The 20,258-nt window shown below is 47.9% G+C and overlaps 1 long non-coding RNA gene across 1 annotated transcript; it reads left to right on the top strand.

The window, feature by feature from the left end:
* Positions 1–6,580: 6,580 nt before the first annotated feature.
* On the top strand, positions 6,581–15,813 carry LOC306644149. Its single transcript, XR_013759181.1, has 3 exons — positions 6,581–6,740; positions 6,987–7,320; positions 10,309–15,813. It is a non-coding gene; the product is annotated as an uncharacterized lncRNA (long non-coding RNA).
* Positions 15,814–20,258: the final 4,445 nt, after the last annotated feature.

Below are 20,258 nucleotides of genomic sequence, written 5' to 3'. Positions count from 1 at the left end.
GACCAGGCTCAGGCTCCAGCTCCTCTGTTACCGCAAACCCCTACTACAGCCAGAGGGCAGTCACCCCTGCCCGCCAAGTCCAGGTCTACAGACACACCTAACTGTGTGCCTCAGGCTAACCAGACTGAGCTGGGGGGCCTTGGGGAGAAGACTGCACTCCCTTCTCTTTGGGGATTTCTCAGAAGATCCAGATTTTCTTAATATCATCCTGGAACAGACTATGATAGCAAAACCTTAGACATCTCCCAGTCCTTGTACATAAGTAAACTGAGGCTCAAAGAAGGGTAGGTCACTTATCCTAAGTCACACAACCATGAGTGGCAACCTAGGGGAACTGAGGATCCCTAGGCACACGATGTCCCCCTCCTCACACAGCCTGCAGAGTCTATGCTATGCTGTCAGCTAGGAGTGTCATGCCATTCTCTTTCAATGACACCCCCTGCTTCAATGACCTGATTGACACAAAAATGTCTCTTTCAAAGAGGGCACATCGCCAGCACCTTTCTTCAGGGTTCATCTTTTCTCTGGATCTGGAGGTCACACCTAAGACTTAGGTCTGGGCCTCAGAGCCCAGGACAGACCCAGGGAGCAGACCCATGATGGCCAGCTGGTGCCAGCACCCAGAGTCAGCTAACTAGTAGCTTCCAAACTTTAAAGCGCATGATCCACGGTAGCATCTGACAAACACCACAGTCTATGTACCTATCCAGTAGCCTATGTAGCTTTCGGGAAATAATACTTTGTATTCTATTCCTATTCTATTTCATATTATAAAATGCTGGTCCTCACCCACTAAAGTAATGTCTCTACCCGCTAATGGTTTGCTCTGTGCAGACTGAAATACCCTAGAGAAATAAGGGGTGGGGTGGGGATGCTTTCTCCAAATCCTCCTTCTCACACATCGGTCAACGGAAAGACACAGAGAGGGGCCTATTTAGGGGGTTCAAGATTCTCACAGAAAGGTGGCACCTGTACCCCTCTACAGAGGCAGGACACCTGGAGCCTGCCTGTGATGGTGCTTTTGCCTGCTCCCTGCTGCTGTAGGCAGCTTTCTGGGATATGCTCCTCAGTGGCCTATGGCCCTCAGGGGGGCCACAGCAGAACTGGGGCTTAATTCCCCACTGGCTCATCCACTCCCAAGGCCACCTCATCAAACTCCAGAGCTTACAACATGTGGTTCAAACAGCCTCTGCCTTTCCTAGAACAGTTAAAGGCATTGAGAGCAACTGGTTCATGTTGGAGGTCAGCAGTGACCAGCACAAGGTTACTCTTACTTTCTTAAACAGAGCTTGCCGGACATAAACATGCTGACCCTTGCCTTCCTTTCTTCATTGCCTGGGGCAAAATAATCCCAAACAGACCTTGTGGGGATCCCACAGGGAAACTGCACTCCAGCTCCTGCCCATGGCCATTAAGAGCTCAGAATTGCTCTTTATCCATGGATGACATTGATCTCACCCTTCTCACTTCCACATGGCATCTGAGGCCTCCCACACTAAAGATAGACACACGGCAAAACAAGAATAGAAAACCAGCACAGCAGAGAGAAAGTGGCGTCGAAACACCAGAAGTCACCACCGATTTGGTCATTGGGGTGAGCCTCAATGGAGATAGACACTTCCTGAGAGCCAGGAGAAAACGGGATGAAGTGGCATCTCTTCCCAAAAGATGTCCTATGTATGCCTCCTGGGAAAGGGGTTCCTTGGCCAAATCAATTTGGGGAAACACTACACTCGTCACCCTCTCATGGAGCTTCACGAGATTCCTTAGCTTAATAAAGGCTATGAAAATCCCACAGCAAGACGCTGCTTGCCTTTGCTTCACCCAGCATTGACCAAACTCATCCCAAGCACCAGAGCCTCTGTGTGCACCACATCTCTCCGTGTCCTGAACTCCACGCATGCTTTGGGAAATGCTCATCTCACTGATGAAAAGATAGATCTGATCCTTCCCTTTTACCTCCCACTAGGTCCTAGAAGGAGTTGAACTTGTCAGTCCATCTGTGACAACACAAAATACATACGTGGTGCTCAATTATGTGTCAAATTAAATCAAGGCTCAGAGCAGCCCACTGGCCCAAGATCAGGCAGTGAGTTGGTGGCAGAGCTGGCATATAAGCCCAGGCCCAGTGACTGCATCTACCAAGCACGTGTCCTCACCCTCCTCACTGGGGACTGTTTCTTGATGGCCCATGTCTTGAGCAAAGGTTTGGGAGAAGTTGCAAAGCTCTGTTTGGGGTGGTAGTTTCTTATTCAAACCATGGTGAGAGGAGAAGCTGTAGACACACCATCCTTCAAGATGACAGATTCCGACAGAGCTAAGAGATTCTGTTCCCCCTCAGTCCCTCCCACTCCAACATTTAGGGTACTTTAGTTCTTTCTGTAGGCTCCGCAGCACCTCCCCAGGCCCAACAGACTCTTCACAACTAATCTCAGGAAGCCAAGGTGAGGGGCAGGGAGCTCCCCAGGGCCAGGGAAGGATGTATTCAGAATGGACATATGGCCAGAGGAAGAGCAACCGCCCACAAATGACAATGCCCAGCTCTGGCCTCATCATTGCCACTGAATAGCTTAAGACTGATGCTCCCTCTCCGTCCCAAAGCTGGGTTCTGATTAGGAGTTCTGATTAGGAGGCTGAGTGACCCTGTTTCCCAAGTTGGCCCTGAAAAGCCCATTCCAGGGTGGACTCTGCCCTCCTCAATGCCCAGCCAGATGGGGCCTTGACACTGGGATGTCATCCCTCCAGATACCATCACCCTTGGCAAAAATTGCAAAGAAACACACACACACACACACACACACACACACACACACACACACACACACACATACTTTAGATCAGTGGTCCAATTCCACTTTATCAGGGGAAGGGATTCTGGTTCACAGAGGGGAAGTCATGAAGCAAGATAATGGTGCAGCCAAGATTAGCATCCACATACCCTGAATTTCACACACACACATACACACACACACACTCTCTCTCTCTCTCTCTCTCTCTCTCTCTCTCTCTCTCTCTCTCTCTGAGAGAGAAAGGGCCCAGGCTTCTCTGACTCTGGATATCAAATGAAAGCTGCTAATCTCTGTGGTTGAGTCACTCCGATGCTGGAAATTTACCACATCCACATCTGGACAAACACTGGGAGACTCACACTCCCCACCCCCAGTCTCCCAGCTGCAGAGAGGGCCCTGCGGGTGGTGCCATCCTTAGGGCAGAGGCTGTGATAGAACTGGCCTCCATGGCCCTCTCTGGTCAGTGACTGCCCCACCCCACCTCCAAGAATCTACATTAATGCCATCTTGCATGTACAGAGCTCTCTCACGTGGTGTCCTCATTTAACCATCAGGACAGCACTGTGATTTAGATGAGGATTAATGTCCTCATTGCACAAATGACAAAACTACAGCCAGGACGACCACAGTCCTGCTAGAAAACACTCTGTTTGTGAGCGCTGAGCAGAGTCCCAGGTGTTTCCTTGGTGACTGGTGACAGGGTAGGACTGAAGCTGTGTCCCAAGCACTCCAGGACAGCAAGTGTCCCTCTGTTTGCAGCCTCTCAGTTCTCTGGCCAGGCCTCTCAGGTTGGGAGAGGTTCAGATGAACCTGGTTCCCAGAACCTGTGAGAAAAAAGAGACATGGAATTGGTAACACTGCCCCCACGTGCCCCAGAGTCCTGGACTTGAGATCAAGAGCAGCAGAATGTCCAGCCAACAATCCCTGCCCTTCAACTGAGGGGACAAAGCTTTTCTGGGGAAAGCTTCGACTAGAGCCAACTGCCCACATCTACCTCTGCCATACTTCTTGTTCCCTGGAGGAAGGCACATGTGACCAGGTCATCCCTCACTGAAATACTCTGGTTTGACTGCCAGGCCAGAGTGGCAGGAAGAAGACCCAGACCTTGCTCTGGACCCAGAATCAGGGTTCCAGGGATGCTGTCCAACCAGATCAACAGGTCCAGCTGGTGGCCTAGGGGCGCAGCAGGCGGGGAGTTTGGCGAGCCAGTTTGTGCTCTGGCCTCTCTTTGGTCCTCTCCCCTTCTTTGTAGTACAAGCTCTCATTCTGATTTAATTGTAGGTCCAACAAAACTCCAAGGACACTTTTGGCTTCTGTGGGTACTGTGCATCCGGGTCCTTGCCAGTTGGTCTCTAGAGGAGAGGCCAGAGGTCAAGGGTGTGCTCCTTAAGGACCCTCTGACTGAAGCTCAGTTCTTGCACTGTGCCTTGGGCCTGGAATGCAGTCCAGCCTCCCAGGCAGGGGCCCCTCAGCAGCTCCTCTAACAGGGTGGTTACTGTCCTCTCACAGTCTGCCCACTGAGCGTTCCCAGTAGCAGCTCTGAAGGCCACGGTGGCTTCCTTCTCCTGAGACAAGAACTGCTTCTAGTGTGGGTCTGCCTCCAACGCTGTCACCAGAGGGCAGATGGCATCATTCCAAATAATTCCCACCGTGCGGACAGGTGCCTCCAAGTCTTTTCAGGTTAGATGCCCCAGCTCTTCAGCCACACCTCCTGTGACAGCACTTGTAAACTCCTTCACCAGCCTGGTGCCTCTCTCAGGAAGAGCTTCAGGGTCCTCTGCTCCTGTGGCTTGACACGCCAGGTGCAATCCAGTCAATAAAGAGGTGGTGACCACTCCCTCCCTCTGCTGGATGTTGTTTTCCTATGAATGCAGCCCAAACACAGGCAGCCGCTTAGCTGAGCTAGAAGCCCTCAGAGTTTGTCTCTAGACTACTGTGGCAGGCGTTGTTTGTGACCCAGTCAAGAGCCCTGCCTATACTCTTCTGCTTGATGACAGAGGACAGACATTTTTCCTGTGTTCACCCTTCTCTAGACCCAGTCCCAGGCACTCTGCCAATCACAGTGGCCTCAGACGCCTGCCCAAAGACTGGGTTATGTTTCATTCTGGTTTGGGGCTCCTCGGGGATGTCTTGTGGGGGACGTATTGGGAAAGGCTTTTCTCCTAAAACATATCATGGGAGGTGATGCACCCCTCTGCTTTGGACCTCGTCCGGTCTGTGACACTTAGGAATCCTGGCAGTCATCTTACGACCATGAGGGAAAACAACATGGACACAATGGAAATGGCAAAAGGAGAAGATGGAAAGATTAACCATGTCACTGCACAAACCCAGGAAGCCCTCCCCTCCACACCTCTTGTCATAGTGATGAGAGGTGACAGACTCAAATGGACTTTCCGTTACTGGCAGCTGAAGGTTCCATAGTCTTCCTGTGACAGGAATTATTGTGCAGCTTGAACCTGGGAGACCCCAAGGAAAAAATGTTTTCCCCTTCCTTTGGGGCCTTTAGCAACCCTAAGTTGAATCTCTAATTCCTGTCTCTTAAATGACATTGAGGGCCAGACTCAGAGATTTGTGGTCACTCTTGGATCTATAGAAATCCAGTCTAAAAACTTCAGTCTCAAATCCACTGAATGCTAATAGTCTCCCTGTTCCTGGGGTAGACCATACCACACAGTCTAAGCAGGAAGAGGGATAAAAACAACAACAAAGCCCTCAGTATGGCCAGAATCCAGATACTGACACCAGTTGGGATCCAGAGTCCATGCAGGAGTCTCTCCCAACCCTGCTCCAAAGAGGGTCTTCCCGCTCAGCTCTGCTCCTGGTGGTCCCCACAGCCAGCCCTTTGCCACTTCCCAGTGTCTACTTGGCACATAGGACTTGGCACACTGGACCGTGCCAGACAGTTGTAATGCAGAGAGCCCCCAAGGAGCCCTGCCACCTCTGCCCACTGCTCTTTACCCTTGATCCTGGGTAGAGGGTAAACAACAAGCTCACACCAGCGTAGGCATCCACCCAGGGAAGAAGAAGCCGCGCCCACCTTTCAGAGCCTGTGCGTGGTTCCTGAGCCCCTCTGCCCCAGCCTGTCTAGGAGTCTTTCCCCACATCAGGGTCACCCTTCCTCCTCCCTCTCAGTGATCCAGAGAACTCGGGGACACCTCTTTGTCCTTGCCTGTGTGTTCTGGGTAAGAGAGAAGCTCACTGCCCATTTACACCGCTTTCCAGCCAGGTCCCTCTCGTGCTGGAGCTCAGCAGCGGCTCCTTCCCGAGTCGGAGGAATACAGCACACCTGCACGCTTAAACCACTGCTGGAGTGCCAGGCTTTTGGTGATGTTCCAGTATTGAAGACTGGCTCCACAGTAAATCGATTTCTCCCCTCTCCCAGACCCACATCATCCACTGATTTGATAATCTAGCCTTCTGTGCCATTACTCAAGCCTTTGATGAAAGTATCAAAGAGGACAGGACCAGATAGAAGGCTCTTAATTCAGGGTGACATTTATTCCGGCATGTTCTTGGTGAACTGTTGCTGGCTCCAGCTACTCACCACTTCCTTTTATCTATGCTCTAAAATTGTCTGTTTAATCAAAGCTGGCAGGTGACAGGGCTCCAGTCACGTTAGCAGAGCTCCCTCGTCCCTGGGGTGTCAGTGACCTGGACCGGGGGTTTGAACTTGCTGAAAATAGCAGGTGCTTCCTTGCCTGGCTCTGCCTTCCCCACCTCCCCACCAACTGCCACTGCCTTATCTGGGCTGCTACATGACCCTAAGTTCTTCCAGTCCAACAGGCCATCCCAGCTCCTGGGCTGGGCTCTGCGCTTGCCATCCCTTTCCAGCTCAGACTTGTCTGACCTTGAAGGAAGTGTGCAAAGGCCCCCCCCAGGGGGCACTCAAGGTTGAGATCTGCCACAGGAAGCTTGATGACCAGGGCCCTTAGACCAGTTGGGGTTGGGGTGAGTGGAGTGAAGAATGTTTAGGAATCATATGCCAGGGACGGGCGAGGAGTGCCTCCAAATCCTCCTAACTCCCAGGCAGACAGAGACACAGTTCTCTGCATCCAGCAGGGATGAAATTGGGGCTCAGGGGAATCACCTCACGAGCCCAAGCAGCAGAACCAGGTCTTGAAGGTAAGGCTCTGGTGACCACTCTCCACATGGGCCACTGTGTCCTCTGGCTCTGGGTGCCGTTTGTCTTCTTAGCTTTCCAGGTTTCCCATATCCCACCCCTGGCTATTAGGAACCCTGGAAACTGCTCAGCAGCTTCTGAAAGAAAGGATAAGCATAAGCCCTTCCTGACCTCTCAGGACAGAGCAGCAGGTTGGTGGGATGACGTCAGGCCACGAGGAAACCACTCCAGTGTTCCTGAGACCTGAGCGATTGGGGATTAATCTTCCAGATCTGGCACCAGAGATGTAATGGGAAGCTGCTGCCACCTCCCCCTTTATCCCCATTATGGTGAACAGATGGGCCGACCCTCTCTGGGGTCTAAGTAGGGCATGCTGCTAAGCAGGAAGAGAGACCAGCCAGCCACAAGGTGAGCGTCAAGGGGAGAGAAGCCGGGTGGGCACACCCAGCTCCACTGGACCCTGCCAGGACCTCTGGTTGAGGGGGTTGGAGGGTGAGCTCTCTGCTGCCAATGGGGGATAGAGTTGCTGCACCAGGCAAAGACATATCTCTGGGGGTGGTCAAAGAGGATTCATGCACATACACAATATTTAAGGTACTTTCTAATTCCAAACTCCTTACCCTAAGCCTGCCAGTGCCGATAAGCTAGAGACTTAGCCCCTTGGGCTCCAGAGTGAGCTTTGGACTGTGGTGCTCAGAGCACCCAGGTCCTGACTAGGCCAGCCTCTGGCATCATCCACATGGTCGTAGGAGTCCCTCAGGCTGAGGTGGGTATGGGATATGGTAACAACAGAGACATCAGGATAGCCAACTAGCAGAGCCAGGGACCCTTAGGAACTTGAGTTGGGCACTTTATGTTTCAGAAGGGAATAGGAGGCTTAGAGAGAGTAGGGGACTGGCATGTAGCAAGGGTGTCAGAGCCAGGACCTTCGAGTTCCCTGGCTGGTGCTGGACAGCTTTATCTGGAATAGGTCACACTGGAAATGACACCCAGCTCCATCCACAGGTAAAAGGCAAAGCAAACTGGACATACATGTTCAGGATGCTCATTCTTTGTACAAGAATGAGCTATGAACATAGGCAACACATCCTGTGTGAAAGAGGTCAGACCAAAAAGAGCACAGGGTCTGGGGACAGCTCAGTGTAGAGCATGTGTTTAGCATGTGCGAGGCCCTGGGTTCAATCTCCAGCACCAAGTGATGATAACAATAATAATGTTAGTAATAATAATATTTTAAAAAGCATACACTGTAGGATTCTGTTCATACAAAGCTCAAGAAAACAAAACCAATCTGGAGAGACAGATGGCTATTCTGGGGTACAGGGCACAAGAGGGAAGGGCTCAAACAGGGAATGGAACAGGTTTGGGGTGACAGATACAGACACTCTCTTGATTGTGGTGATGGTTTCCCAGGTATATACAGCTGTCAGAACTTATCAGATTCTACATTTTAGGACTGGGGACATAGTTCAGTGGTAGAGCATCTGTTTACCATGCATGAGGACCTAGGTTTGATTTCCAGTACCACGAAAAATAATTTACATTTGAATATGAGCAACTTATTATATGTCCATTTTGTCTCAAAGAAACATTCATTAAAAAAATAAGCTGTGGAAATATTAAACATGGATGGCCCACCAGGTGAGCAAAGCAACCCATCCACACCCATTTGTCCTGATGGCTGTGGGGAGGCATAACTCTTTGTCAGAGGGCCACCAGTGTGTCCCATCAACTTCTGTCCCCTCAATCCACACTGCTGTAACGTGGTGCCACTCAGAGCTGAATGGCATCAAGGTAGGTGGATGTAGCAATTCCCCACGAGGCCCCCACAGGTTATCGCTGGCCCAAGCCAGACATCAAGCAGAGGTTCGTTGGGCAGCAGGTAGCATGAAACTTTGTGCCCATGCCTACTGGGCAGAGGTAAATGGGAAGTCCCCAGAATCCATGAAACAGCATTTCTTGGATTGTTTCTTCTCCTTTAAAAATCACTCTTTCAGATCTTTCCAGGAGTCCCAAAGAGTCTCACACCATCTAAACCACTATAGAGCAGCCACCATTTACCTCCTTGGCTCGTGGGCTGGCACCCACACAAGGCCCAGGCATCCTGCCACCTGCTGTTTGGGGCTAGAGCTGCTCAGGGTGAAGGTGAAGGGTGGGATGACTCATCCTGTCCCATAATCAGAACATCACTCATGCTGCTGCTCAGACTACAGGGTTACCCTGAAGAGGACAGTCCCCACACCCTGGCCACCCAGAGTCACACTCCCTTCTGCAACTTGAGAGCACTCTGCCGGATACTCCAGTTGTCTCCTGGTGGGTTTAGTGAAACATCCTTCCAGGTTTTTAGTCACAGCCCTTCTGTGGCTTGGCCCACTCTCCTGGGAGCATGAGAACTGGGTTGAGTGGCAGGGTCCATACAAACCTCAATGCCACACTCCCCGGGTATTTCCCTTGTGGACTGGTTGCTTCCCTCCAGATGAAGGCTGCCAAGAAGCATCTCAGATCCTGATGTGAAATGACTCCCTCCCCCTGCAGCCTCCAGTTCAGTCAGGCAGGCCCACGCTCCTGAATGAGTCCAATGTTGGCCCCATGGGGACCCCGGCATTGTCATCCATGCTAGTGGCTGGACCCCAGGGGCAGACCTGAACAGGCAATCCCGTCCTGCAGCACACCAGGACTGTGGCCATAAGACTGACTGCACTTTGCAGGAAGAGATAAAGGTGAGGGTTAGGGTGTGTAGGCCAAGTTCCAAATGAGACAGAGAGGGCCCCAAGGTTGGGGAGGAAGTAGCAGGGGGGTGTGCTGGCCTGGTTCTGGGTCTTGAAGAAATGGTGGAGTCAGACAACTGAGGATGGAGTTTAGAGGCAGGAATTTAAGCAAAGGCCAGACAGGAGAATGTTCTCAGAAGTCTGTCAAACAATGAGGAGAGCTCAGGGACTCCTTAGGAAAGAGACAGGTTGAGTTACATGAGTCTAGGCTGTGTCCATCTCCTTGTGGTTGTATTTCTGGAGTGTCACACTATATCTACATTTTTAAAAAAATTTAAAAAAATATTTTTAGTTGTCAATGGACCTTTATTTTCCTTATTTATATGTGGTGCTGAGAAATTGAACCCAGGGCCTCACACATGCCAGGCAAGTGCTCTACCACTGAGCCACAACCCCAGCCCCTATACCTACATTTAACAAGCATCAATAAATGGTCAGGACGTTATGGGGAAGAGAGGAGGTGGGGAGAGAATGGGAGAATGGAAAGGAAACTTTGGAGGCATCCACCAAGGTAGGAGATTTAGCTGTTATCCCACAGGAAACAGGGAACCAGAGAATGTTTCAGACCAGAGGAACAATTCGGGTAATTTAGTTTCTGAAAGACTCATCTGCATCATTCACTCCTCAGGGATGCTCCTGGCCCAACTCCTGCTTCTGGAAGAGGCACTCTCTCTCTACCCCAGGCTAGGCAGGGGATTGCTGGGTAGGGGGCACAGGTGCCCTCCCTTCTCTACAGTCTGGGAGAGCTTGAGATGCTTTAAATGATGCTTCCAGAGCTTGGACCACGCTACTCACCTGCCTGGCAGTCACAAAGAAGAAGACTGTCAAAGCCCTGGCTGAAATCTCTCTGGTTCTCCTCAGTCTCACGTGTGTACAGCAGCTTACAACCCACTAATCAAATTTCCTGGCTGCCACCCTAGTGACCTCAGTGGCTCCAGTGGCCCTGCCTCCAGGGCCAGGAGGAAGAGACACCTACAGCAGAGTGCTGAGGCTGGGGAGGGCGGGCACCTGTCCACCGGGCTCCTACTCCACTGACAGGAGGCACAAGTCCCTTCCCAGGGACACCACCTCCCAGGTGGTCAGTCCCTGACTGGGAGTGGTGGTGGACACTCAAAGGGGCCCTCAGGATGCTGGGGCTGGATTCCCGCCCTGGCGGGCTGCTGTCAGACACTTGGACATCATAAATGGGCAGCAGCTGCCTCCCCTCCCACTCCATACTGCTCTGGAGTGTCAGGATGGACCTTGGCTTTTGGGTTGGTTGGTTGGTCAGTCAGTCGATTTTAGAGTTAATGGCACTGATGTCTCAGGGGTGTGCAACCAAACAGCAGGACAATGTAATGGGCATAGGATGAACCTTGTAATTCACCCTACCTAGGTCAGCGCTTTGTAGCTGATATTCATCCACTTCCTGAGCCTGTGAAGCGAGCAGGGCAGTCAAAACCATCCCCCCACGAATGAGCCTCCACGCACAGATGGGAGTTATCTAAAGTCCCACAACGAAAATGCTTAGGAAGGGTTGCTTTGGCTTTCTGGCCAACTCAAAGGGAGCCCCAAAAGCATGAGGAATGGATCTTCAGAGGAAATTTACAGAGGGTTCATAGAAGGATGGAGTTATCCCCGCCTCAGAGGATCTTTCATTACTGAGAGACAGGTTAGGGATGATCTCATCCTACACCCTCATTAGGAATGAAGGTTCCCATGCAGAAAGCTGAAACGGTGTATCCAGAGTCCTACAAAAAAACCCTGGAGTCAGATAACTTCTCTGATTTATTTATTTTTATTCTTATTTTATTTTTTTGTACCAAGGATTGAACCCAGGGGCACTTAACTACTGAGCCACATCCCCAGCCTTCTTATTTTTTTATTTTGAGTCAGGGTCTTGCTTTGTTTCTTAGGGCCTCACTAAGTTGCTGAGGCTGTTTGAACTTGGGACGCTCCTACCTCAGCCTAGGATGATTTTAATAATTATGGAAAGGACCCCTCTCCTTCTTGCCTGTTGGTTCATGGTCAATATTTTGATTGTTCCATCTAAACAAAGCCCCATATCAGTGAAGATGCCCCGAGAACTGTCATCACCACAGACCTCAGAAGACTTTCATAGCAAGGCCATGAAGGATGGGGTGCCCCCCCCACCAGTCCCTGCCTCTGTCTGCAGAGGCAGAACTAATCGTTGTTCAAGATTTGGCCAGAGTTAGAAGGAACCCTGAGCCAGGTGTGCATGCTTGTAATCCCAGTGGCTCAAGAGGCTGAGACAGGAAGATCGAAAGTTTGAGGCCATCCTCAGAAATTTAGTGGTTAAGCACCCCTGGGTTCAATCCCAGATCCATCTCAACCTACATCATTTCCCCCATCAGGAATGGAGGCCCGATAAGGACCAAGGAGGCAGTAGTGAGTCTATTTTCAGCTGTTTTGATCCCAGAGACTAAGAATCAGGAAAGACCTAGACAGGTGGGCCATGCAGGTCTTTGTGAGGAGAAGGGGTGTCTACGGGCACCATCAGGGGGGCCCAGGCTTAGTCTGTCCCATCCCCTGTTCTCACAGCACCAAAGAATCCTGCACCCCAAGGGCCTAAGTGCTAATGGTCTAACACAGGGAAGAGAACAGCTACCATTGCAGAGTAACTGTCAGATGCACTATGCAAGGCAAGAATCACTGTCCCCAACGTACAGGTTAGGACTCAGAGAAGTTGAGTGACTTGCCTAAGGTCACCCAAATGGTAAGAGCAGAACCTGGACTGAAACTCGGTGTTCCTGCACTCCGCCTGCCTCCCTCCAAACTAGGCTCTACTGCTGGCATGAATTATCCCACCTCATCTGCTCAGACACACCACTGAGATCAGGTCCCCGGGGGCCCTCAACTGGCTCTCTCCAACCTGTGCTCCAGGATCCCTCAGTGCTGTTCCCCCAGCCCTGCCCAGGCCCCTTAGGCAAGGACGACCCTCATCAGACAGTGCTGAGCCAGCCAGAACTACTCTCCCTGACCCCTGCCTGCCATAATCCCTTTGCCAGATCCACCCATGGGAAATTCCTGGGTGATGGGTACTGGGAAGCTGCATTTTAACAGGAACATTCTAGAAGCACTGTTTTGGAAAAATGAAGACTGGGATCTATTGCTTTCAAGAAAGGACTTGGGTCTATTTTGAGAAAGGATCACCAGTTTCCCCCCTACACTATCAGGACCCTGGCCCCTTAGTGAAACTGAGAGGGAGCCCCTTCTAAGATATACAATCTCAGTAGTGAGTAAACAGTCATGTGTGGGGAAAAGGGGCGTCCCTTCTCCAGGCACACATCCTTGAAGCCTGCTCAGCTGGAAAGGAAGACGGAAGGACCGGAAGGACCCAGAGACTTCCTGCTGTCATCCCTCCCACAGGGTCACTCCTTACTCAGGCAAAAGCATCCTTCCATTACGTTAAAGCCCATCTCTGCTATGTCCCGGAGTCGCTGAAAATCACACATTAACAGCCTTAGTGGTTTCCAACAGCTTGAAATGCTGGCTTTGGCCAAAAACTTCTTTAAAAGGCCATCCTCCTTCTTATTCCATAGCGTTTACATTTTACAACGTTTAAACAGAACCACTTTTAAGTGAAGATATGCAGCTCTTTCCGCACATGTCCCCATAAAAAGGAAAATCTGGGGAACATCTACTTTAGCCGGCAAGGGCATTTCTCTGGGGCCCAGCAAAGAGCAGCAGTGAGGGAATCCACTGCCTCGGCCCGAATTCCTTCCTCCCAAAGGCCCTCAAACCTCCCAGCTGGGCCATGGGCATTAATCCCCAGGAGAGGGTGTCCTGTGTAGAGGCAGCGTTCCCAGTATTTATGAGAGCAACGACTACATTTTCTGAGTTCCATAACATGTGAAAGACAAGGATTCCTGAGAAAACTACATCCAATATCATATTTAGCAGATTGACCCTATAAATCAGCTATGACCATGACACACATTTTACAGCTGGGAAACAGGCTCAGGGAGGCCAGCAGACCCGCCCAGCCCACGTCCTCCAAGGCTCTGCCTCAGCCAAGGAAGACATCCCAAGCTGACATGCAGTCGGAAACCTCCCAGCAGGCCTGCGGTCCTGTCAACCTCCTCATCTGGGCACCCCTGCATCCTGGCTGAAGAACGCGGCTGCCCCCACCCTCTAACCCCTGGATAAGTTGAACCCTCACTACTTTTTGTGATTCTGCATCTCCCTGAACCACTCACTCTCCAATGCCCAAGATATTACCACTCCTATGGGTTTGCTCTTTGATGTTCAAATTCCCTTGGGTGACCCACATTTTTTTAATTTAAATGGGCCCCCAGCTGCATCTGTCTTCTAGCAGCAGGATCAGCTCGCCATCTAGTGGTTTTCTAGTGAAACTCCTAGTGTCCAAACAGGAACAGAGCTTGAGATTTGGGAGGCCTTTAGAAGTCAGGTGGTTCTGCTGAAGTTCAGAGAGGGAAAGTGACCAACCTAAAGGAACACAGCAAATTAGAATCCAGTCTCCAGACCATAACCCATCCCTTGGTCAAAAAGATCATGCTTGCCTAATTTCCTTGGTTCTGAGGAAGTTGGATATCTGGTAGTTGTGTCCCATTCAGAGTGATCCATCTTCCTGATCCTGTGTCTTTTATTTAATTTTGAATAGGTAAATTTATACATGGGATAAAATACAAAAGTCACAAAAAGGTATGCAGCAGAAAGAAATTCTCACGCCAGCCCATCACCACCCAATTATCAATCAGAGATTTTCTACGTATTTACAAGTATATTTTAATTTTTTACACAAATGGTAGCATATCCTACCCAGGCTCTTAGTACCACATCAAGGACATCATTGTACATCGGCTCATGACAAGCACGCTGGATTTCTGTAAAGCACCACATACCCACCCCACTCCTGGGTGCAGTTTATGGAGGTGCCATAATTTATTTAACCACTCTCCTTTGGGTGGTGGTTCCCAGTGCTTTTGATGGACACTAGGTGGGCCTCAACATCCATAACTTTTACAAACATGTGTGAGGAAACATGGTATAATAAATTCCTGGAAATGGGCTTGCTGAGATCTCCAGTAGGGATTAATTTTGGTCTCATATTCTAGAAAACCCAACATAAAGAGACTTTAAATAAATATGGCCTCATTATCTCATGGAAAACAAGTGTAGAGGCAGATGGTCCAGAGGTGCACAGCAGCTCCAGGCCAGGACTCGGCGTGTGTGTGATTCTCATGGACATCACTGATTGTCCTCTTCGGAGGCAGTACTGTCCCGTTTCCACCATCAGTGTGCAGCTTCTGCAGCCTGGCCAAATCACACTGCCATATTGGTTTGAAATTTCCCAATTAAACAGGTGGAAGTGATATTCATTGTACTTTTAAATTTGTATTTTTCCAATTATGAGCAGTATTGGACATCGCTTCATGGGCTCAAGATGTACTTCCTTTTCTCTGAATTGTTTAGATGTATTCATAACCATTTTCCTTTTGTGCTTATGGTCTTGTTTATACTGAATCTCTTTTAGCTTTATTAAGACACACACCATAAAATGTGCCCACATAAAATGTATGATTCAATGGTTTTAGTATATTCTCAGGCTGTGCAACTATTACACAATTTAATAATTTATTTTTTTATGGTACTGGGATTGAACCCAGGGGCGCTCTACCACTGAGCTACATCCCAGCCCTTTTCATTGTTATTTTGAGACAGAGTCTCACTAAGTTACTGAGGTTAGCCTTGAATTTATGATCACTGGGATTACAGGCCTACGCCACCACACCCAGCTCCACAGTCTAGTTTTAGATCATTTCATACCTCAAAGAAACCCAGTACCCATTAGCAATCACTCCCCACACTCACCCACCTTTACCCCTCCTCCACCTCTCAGGGTTAAGAAACCACGAATCTACTTTCTGTCTCCATAATTTTGCATAATTCTGGGCACTTCACATAAATGGAATCATACAATGTGGTCCTTTATATCTGGCTTCTTTCACTTAGCATAATGGTTTCAAGGTTTATCCATGTCACAGCGTGTATGAGTACTTAGTTCATTTTTATTGTTAAATAATATTCCATTGAATGAATATACTGTCTTGTTTATTCATCAGTTGGTGGACATGTGGGTTGCCTCCATGTTTTGACTATTATGAATAAAGCTGCTACAAATATTCATGTACAAGTTTTTGAGTGGATGTATGTTTTCCTGTTTCTTAGTGGATACATTTCATTTCTCTTGGTGGAATAACTTGCTCTTATGGTAGCTCTAGGTTTACTCTTTTGAAGAACTGTCGAACTGTTTTCCAAAGCAGCTGCTTTTTACATTCCAACCACAAGTATATGAGGGTTCCAACTTTTCTGCATCTTCTTTGACACTTGTTATTTTCTTTTTTAAAAACTTAGAACCATCCTTGTTGATGTATAGGGTATATTATGATTTGATTTACGATTCCTAATAGCTAGTGTGGTTGAGTTGTCATGTGCACAATATCTGTTGATTTTTAAGATTTGATATGTCAAAAAAATAGGCCTTTGTGATGTGAGTTGCAAATACTTTCCATCAATTGTCATAGTTTGCTGTTGTTGCTGCTCTGACATTTTAGAGATGGGGTCTCACTAAGTTGACCAAGTTGACCTTGAACTTGCAACCCTCCTCCTTCAGTCTCCCGAGCTGGTATCACAAGCATGCACCACCATGCCCAGTCATTAATCTTTGATTTTATTTGTGCTTCTTTTCCCCACACAAAATGTCAGGTCATATTCTGTAAGGTCTTCCCTATTCCAATACTATTAAAACTTTTTGAAATGGCTCTTCCATGTTTTTCTTTTAGTAACTTTATGATATAATTTTTTTCTGCCAGTCAAATCTTTTATCCAACTGTAATATATTTTGCTGTAAGGGGAGAGTAGGAATTTAAGTTTATTTTTCCACATATCTATCCAGTTGTCTAAATATTATTTAAATAATCACCACTATTTCAAAACACCCTATTTGTAGTCATTAAATTTCTATTCATATTTGGTTTATTTCCAGATTTCTAATTTTTGTTTCAAGATACTTATCTATCCACGTACCAGTACCATAAAGATTACGTGTTTAACTTTTTATTTTGGAAAATTTCAAATATGTAAAAAATTACAGAAAAAAGTACAATGAATATACCTGTAACTCAGCTTCAACAATCATCAACTTCCTTCCATTCTTGTATATTTTTTCTAGGATGTTTTTGTTTAGTTGTTTTGGTGCTAGGGACTGAGCCCAAGGCCTCTCACATACAAAGCACATCTTGAGCTACACCCCATCCTGGCCCTAGAGTATTTTCAAGTAAATCATTTTACCTACAATTACTTCACTGTCTAACAGCTAAGGACCTTTTTTTAAAAAAATGTTATCATAATGCATCTATCATAACTCTGGTAGAAAGAATTTTGGCCTCTCAAAGATGTCCCCAAAACCTGTGAATTGGTTACCTAAATGTAATAATAGAGACTTTGCAGATGTGGTTCAAGATCTTGAGACGGGGAGAGTATCCTGGGCTATCCAGGCAGGACCAATGCAATGCCAAGTTCTGTAGCACCAAGGGAATCGGAGCCAGAGAAGGATATGTGACTACAGAAGCAAAGGTCAGAGTGAAGTGGGGCCAGGAACAAGGAAGGCAGGCAGCCTCCAGAAGCTGGAAAAGGTGCCAGTAGTGCACACCTACAATCCTCGACACTTGGGAGGCTGAGGCAGGAGATTGCAAGTTCCAGGTCAGTCTTGACAAGTTAGCAAGCCCAAAATATAGAATATTTTATCTCAAAATAAAAAATTTTAAGGGCTGGAGTGTAGGTCCTGGGTTCAATCCCTGGAACTGCAAAAAGAAAAAGGAAAAAGCAGCTTGAAAAGACAAGGAAACAGATTCTCCCTGGAGCCTCTCAAAGGAGCACAGTTCTGCCTAGACCTTGACTCTAGCCCAGTGACTGTATTTCAGACTTCTGAGCTCCAGGGCTGTATGGGAATAAATTTGTGCTGTTTTAAGTCATTATATTGTGGTAATTTGGTATGAAAGTAATAGGCAACTAAATAGATGAATAAAGAAGCAATAGCTTCCTATACAGATCATGCTCAGCTTCTCCCAAATACTTCAAAATCATCTTTTCTAACTGAGACATAGTATTTGTACATCTTTATGGGGAATGCTATGATAATTCAACATGCATATGTAATTCAATAGACATAATCCAGCATGGTTGCCAGAGTGGGAAATGAAATACAGGGTGCCCAGTGAAATTTGAATTTCAGATCAATAATGAATCATGTTTTACTGTAAGTATGCTCCAAGCAATAGTAGGGACATAGTCATACAGTCAAATGCCACACAATGATCATTCAATGTCTCATAAGATTATATCACCCAGTGACGTGGCAGCCACCTTAGTTTGTGTAAGCAGTCTATGATGTTCGCACAGTCTATGATGATCACCAGCTTTTAGAATGTATCCCTGTCATTAAGCAACAGGTGACTCTGCTATAAAATGATGCATTGCTTATCTGAAATCAAATTTAACTGGGAGACAATGATTTATCTGGATGTGCCTTGATCCTGCTGGAGCCAAACACCAGCTTCCAGAATCCACTGATCTGCCCCTAAAGCTAGTGATCAGAGTTGACTGGGAAAATAGGGAGCATAAGGTCTAGGAACAAAGATGATAAGAAAGAAGAGGAGGTTTGAGAATGACCTTATGAGGACCTGAAGCTAGAAGGAGCTGGTGACTTCTAATCTAATGATATCTGGTTACCATAGAAACTAGCTAGAAAGTCAGCCAGAAGGAGCTGCCTCTCTGCCGGTACAAATGGTCCACACATTCTACCTTTGTCAGGCGTGGTTCACATCTCAGATTCTCTCCCAGGACCTAACCCAGCTCTCTTACTCCTATGCCCCTTGCTGCCCTCTCCAGACACATCCTTAGAGGGCCACCCTTCCAATGCCAGCATGTAGAGAGAGAGGAGAGGGCCAAGAGACACACAGACCTTGCCCAGGAGAGGATCATATTCTAGCCAGGGGACAGGCTACACCAGAGGAAAAGGCCCAAGAATATACAACAAAAACATGTTTAAAACAAAATAAAATCATGTCTCACCTGGGCTGACTGCAGAAGTATCTTTATCCTTCCCACGGTAAAGTAATTCTCTCCTAATGTGATTAAATTGATTGGGGAAATGTTCAATCTTTCAGACAAGCCATGAGCTGGCAGGGAGAAAGCTTTGAATACAAAAGCAGGGCTTGCAGTGAGCGTTTTATTTGATTCTGGAAATTATAGGCTCTTTGAAGGTGGCATGCAAATTTGTTCAAAATGTCCCCACTTTGGGAGACAAAGCCAAAAGACTGGATTAAGCTCTTAGGCAAAGTATTGGAAGCACTTTTGAAGTCAGGAGGCCAAAACCTCCATCCTCAGATCATGTTAATGCCACCATTTTCTGAACACGTGTCCCATGTAGAGCCATAAAGTTTATTGAAGTATGTGAGAACCACTGATGACCCCACTTCCACTCACCTTTCCTCACGCCTCAGATCACCCTGCCACTTTTCCCCAAAAATACTCCCTAACCCTAACCTCACGGAGGTGGATTTGATACTTGGGTCTCCTACCTTCAGTTTGGCTACCTTGTGAATAAACCCATTCTCTCTGGCAAAACTCACTTTCAGTAATTAGCAAAACATGTATGGTTTGGTAACAACTGCTGCAAAAACTGAGGCCACAGAGGTCAAAGTCTTGACATAGGGCTGACGCAGACTAGGAAACAACTGATACAGACAGTTCAGATTGTCACTGTTACCTCCCCCTGGTTCCCTGCCCCCTTAAGAAATCCAGCCCTCCCCTGACTCCTCTGTCTCTTACACTTTCTCACATTGCTGTATAGGTTAACGGGAGCTCAGACCCTCCTTTGCTAAATCCCCAATTCCCTGAGGTCAGCAACCTTGCATGGCTGTTCTTCAGGGCCCCATACCTGGCTCTGGGCTTTACACTTGTGGGCACTATGTATATTTACCAATAAATTCTCCTATGTCCCAGGCTCCAGAGACAGCTGTTAGGTGGATGGTTAAAGACACTGTGATAAATTAAAATTCATTTTATGATGTGGCTATAGAGACAGAGATTGCTTCTAGTGACATCATGTCGGGCTGGTGACACCAATATCATTAGATATTGTTTACTTCAGAATAGTGCCCTTGATCTGGACATATTGGGGGGGGGGATGGTTCACAGCCCCACTGAGTGATTCACTGTGGTCTAAAGGAATTACCTACCATGGGGAGAGAACTGTCAGCTGGTGTGGGGCTGCCCCAGTCTGTCCCTTGGGACATAAGCTGTTTTTCATTCATCCTACCATCCCAGTGTCATGGCAAATTTTTTGGATAAATAAATGAATGCCTTTGAAATCACACTAAACTAGAAGTGCTGTTGGGAACAAGAAACTCGGAAGAAACCTCCTCCAGGTCTCCTATCTTCCTGAGAGAAGGCTCCAGCGAAGAAAAGTTCTAGAATTGTCTGCAGTCCCAGACACACTCCAAAGTCACTCATGCCTTTCAGCCATCAAATGCACCATTCCCTCCTGCTGGA

Source organism: Sciurus vulgaris (assembly GCF_902686455.1).
Source record: "Sciurus vulgaris genome assembly, chromosome: 14".
Classification (NCBI taxonomy): Eukaryota; Metazoa; Chordata; class Mammalia; order Rodentia; family Sciuridae; genus Sciurus; species Sciurus vulgaris.
The sequence above is the reverse complement of the archived record's forward strand: the minus strand, read 5'-3'. Positions and strand labels throughout refer to the sequence as shown.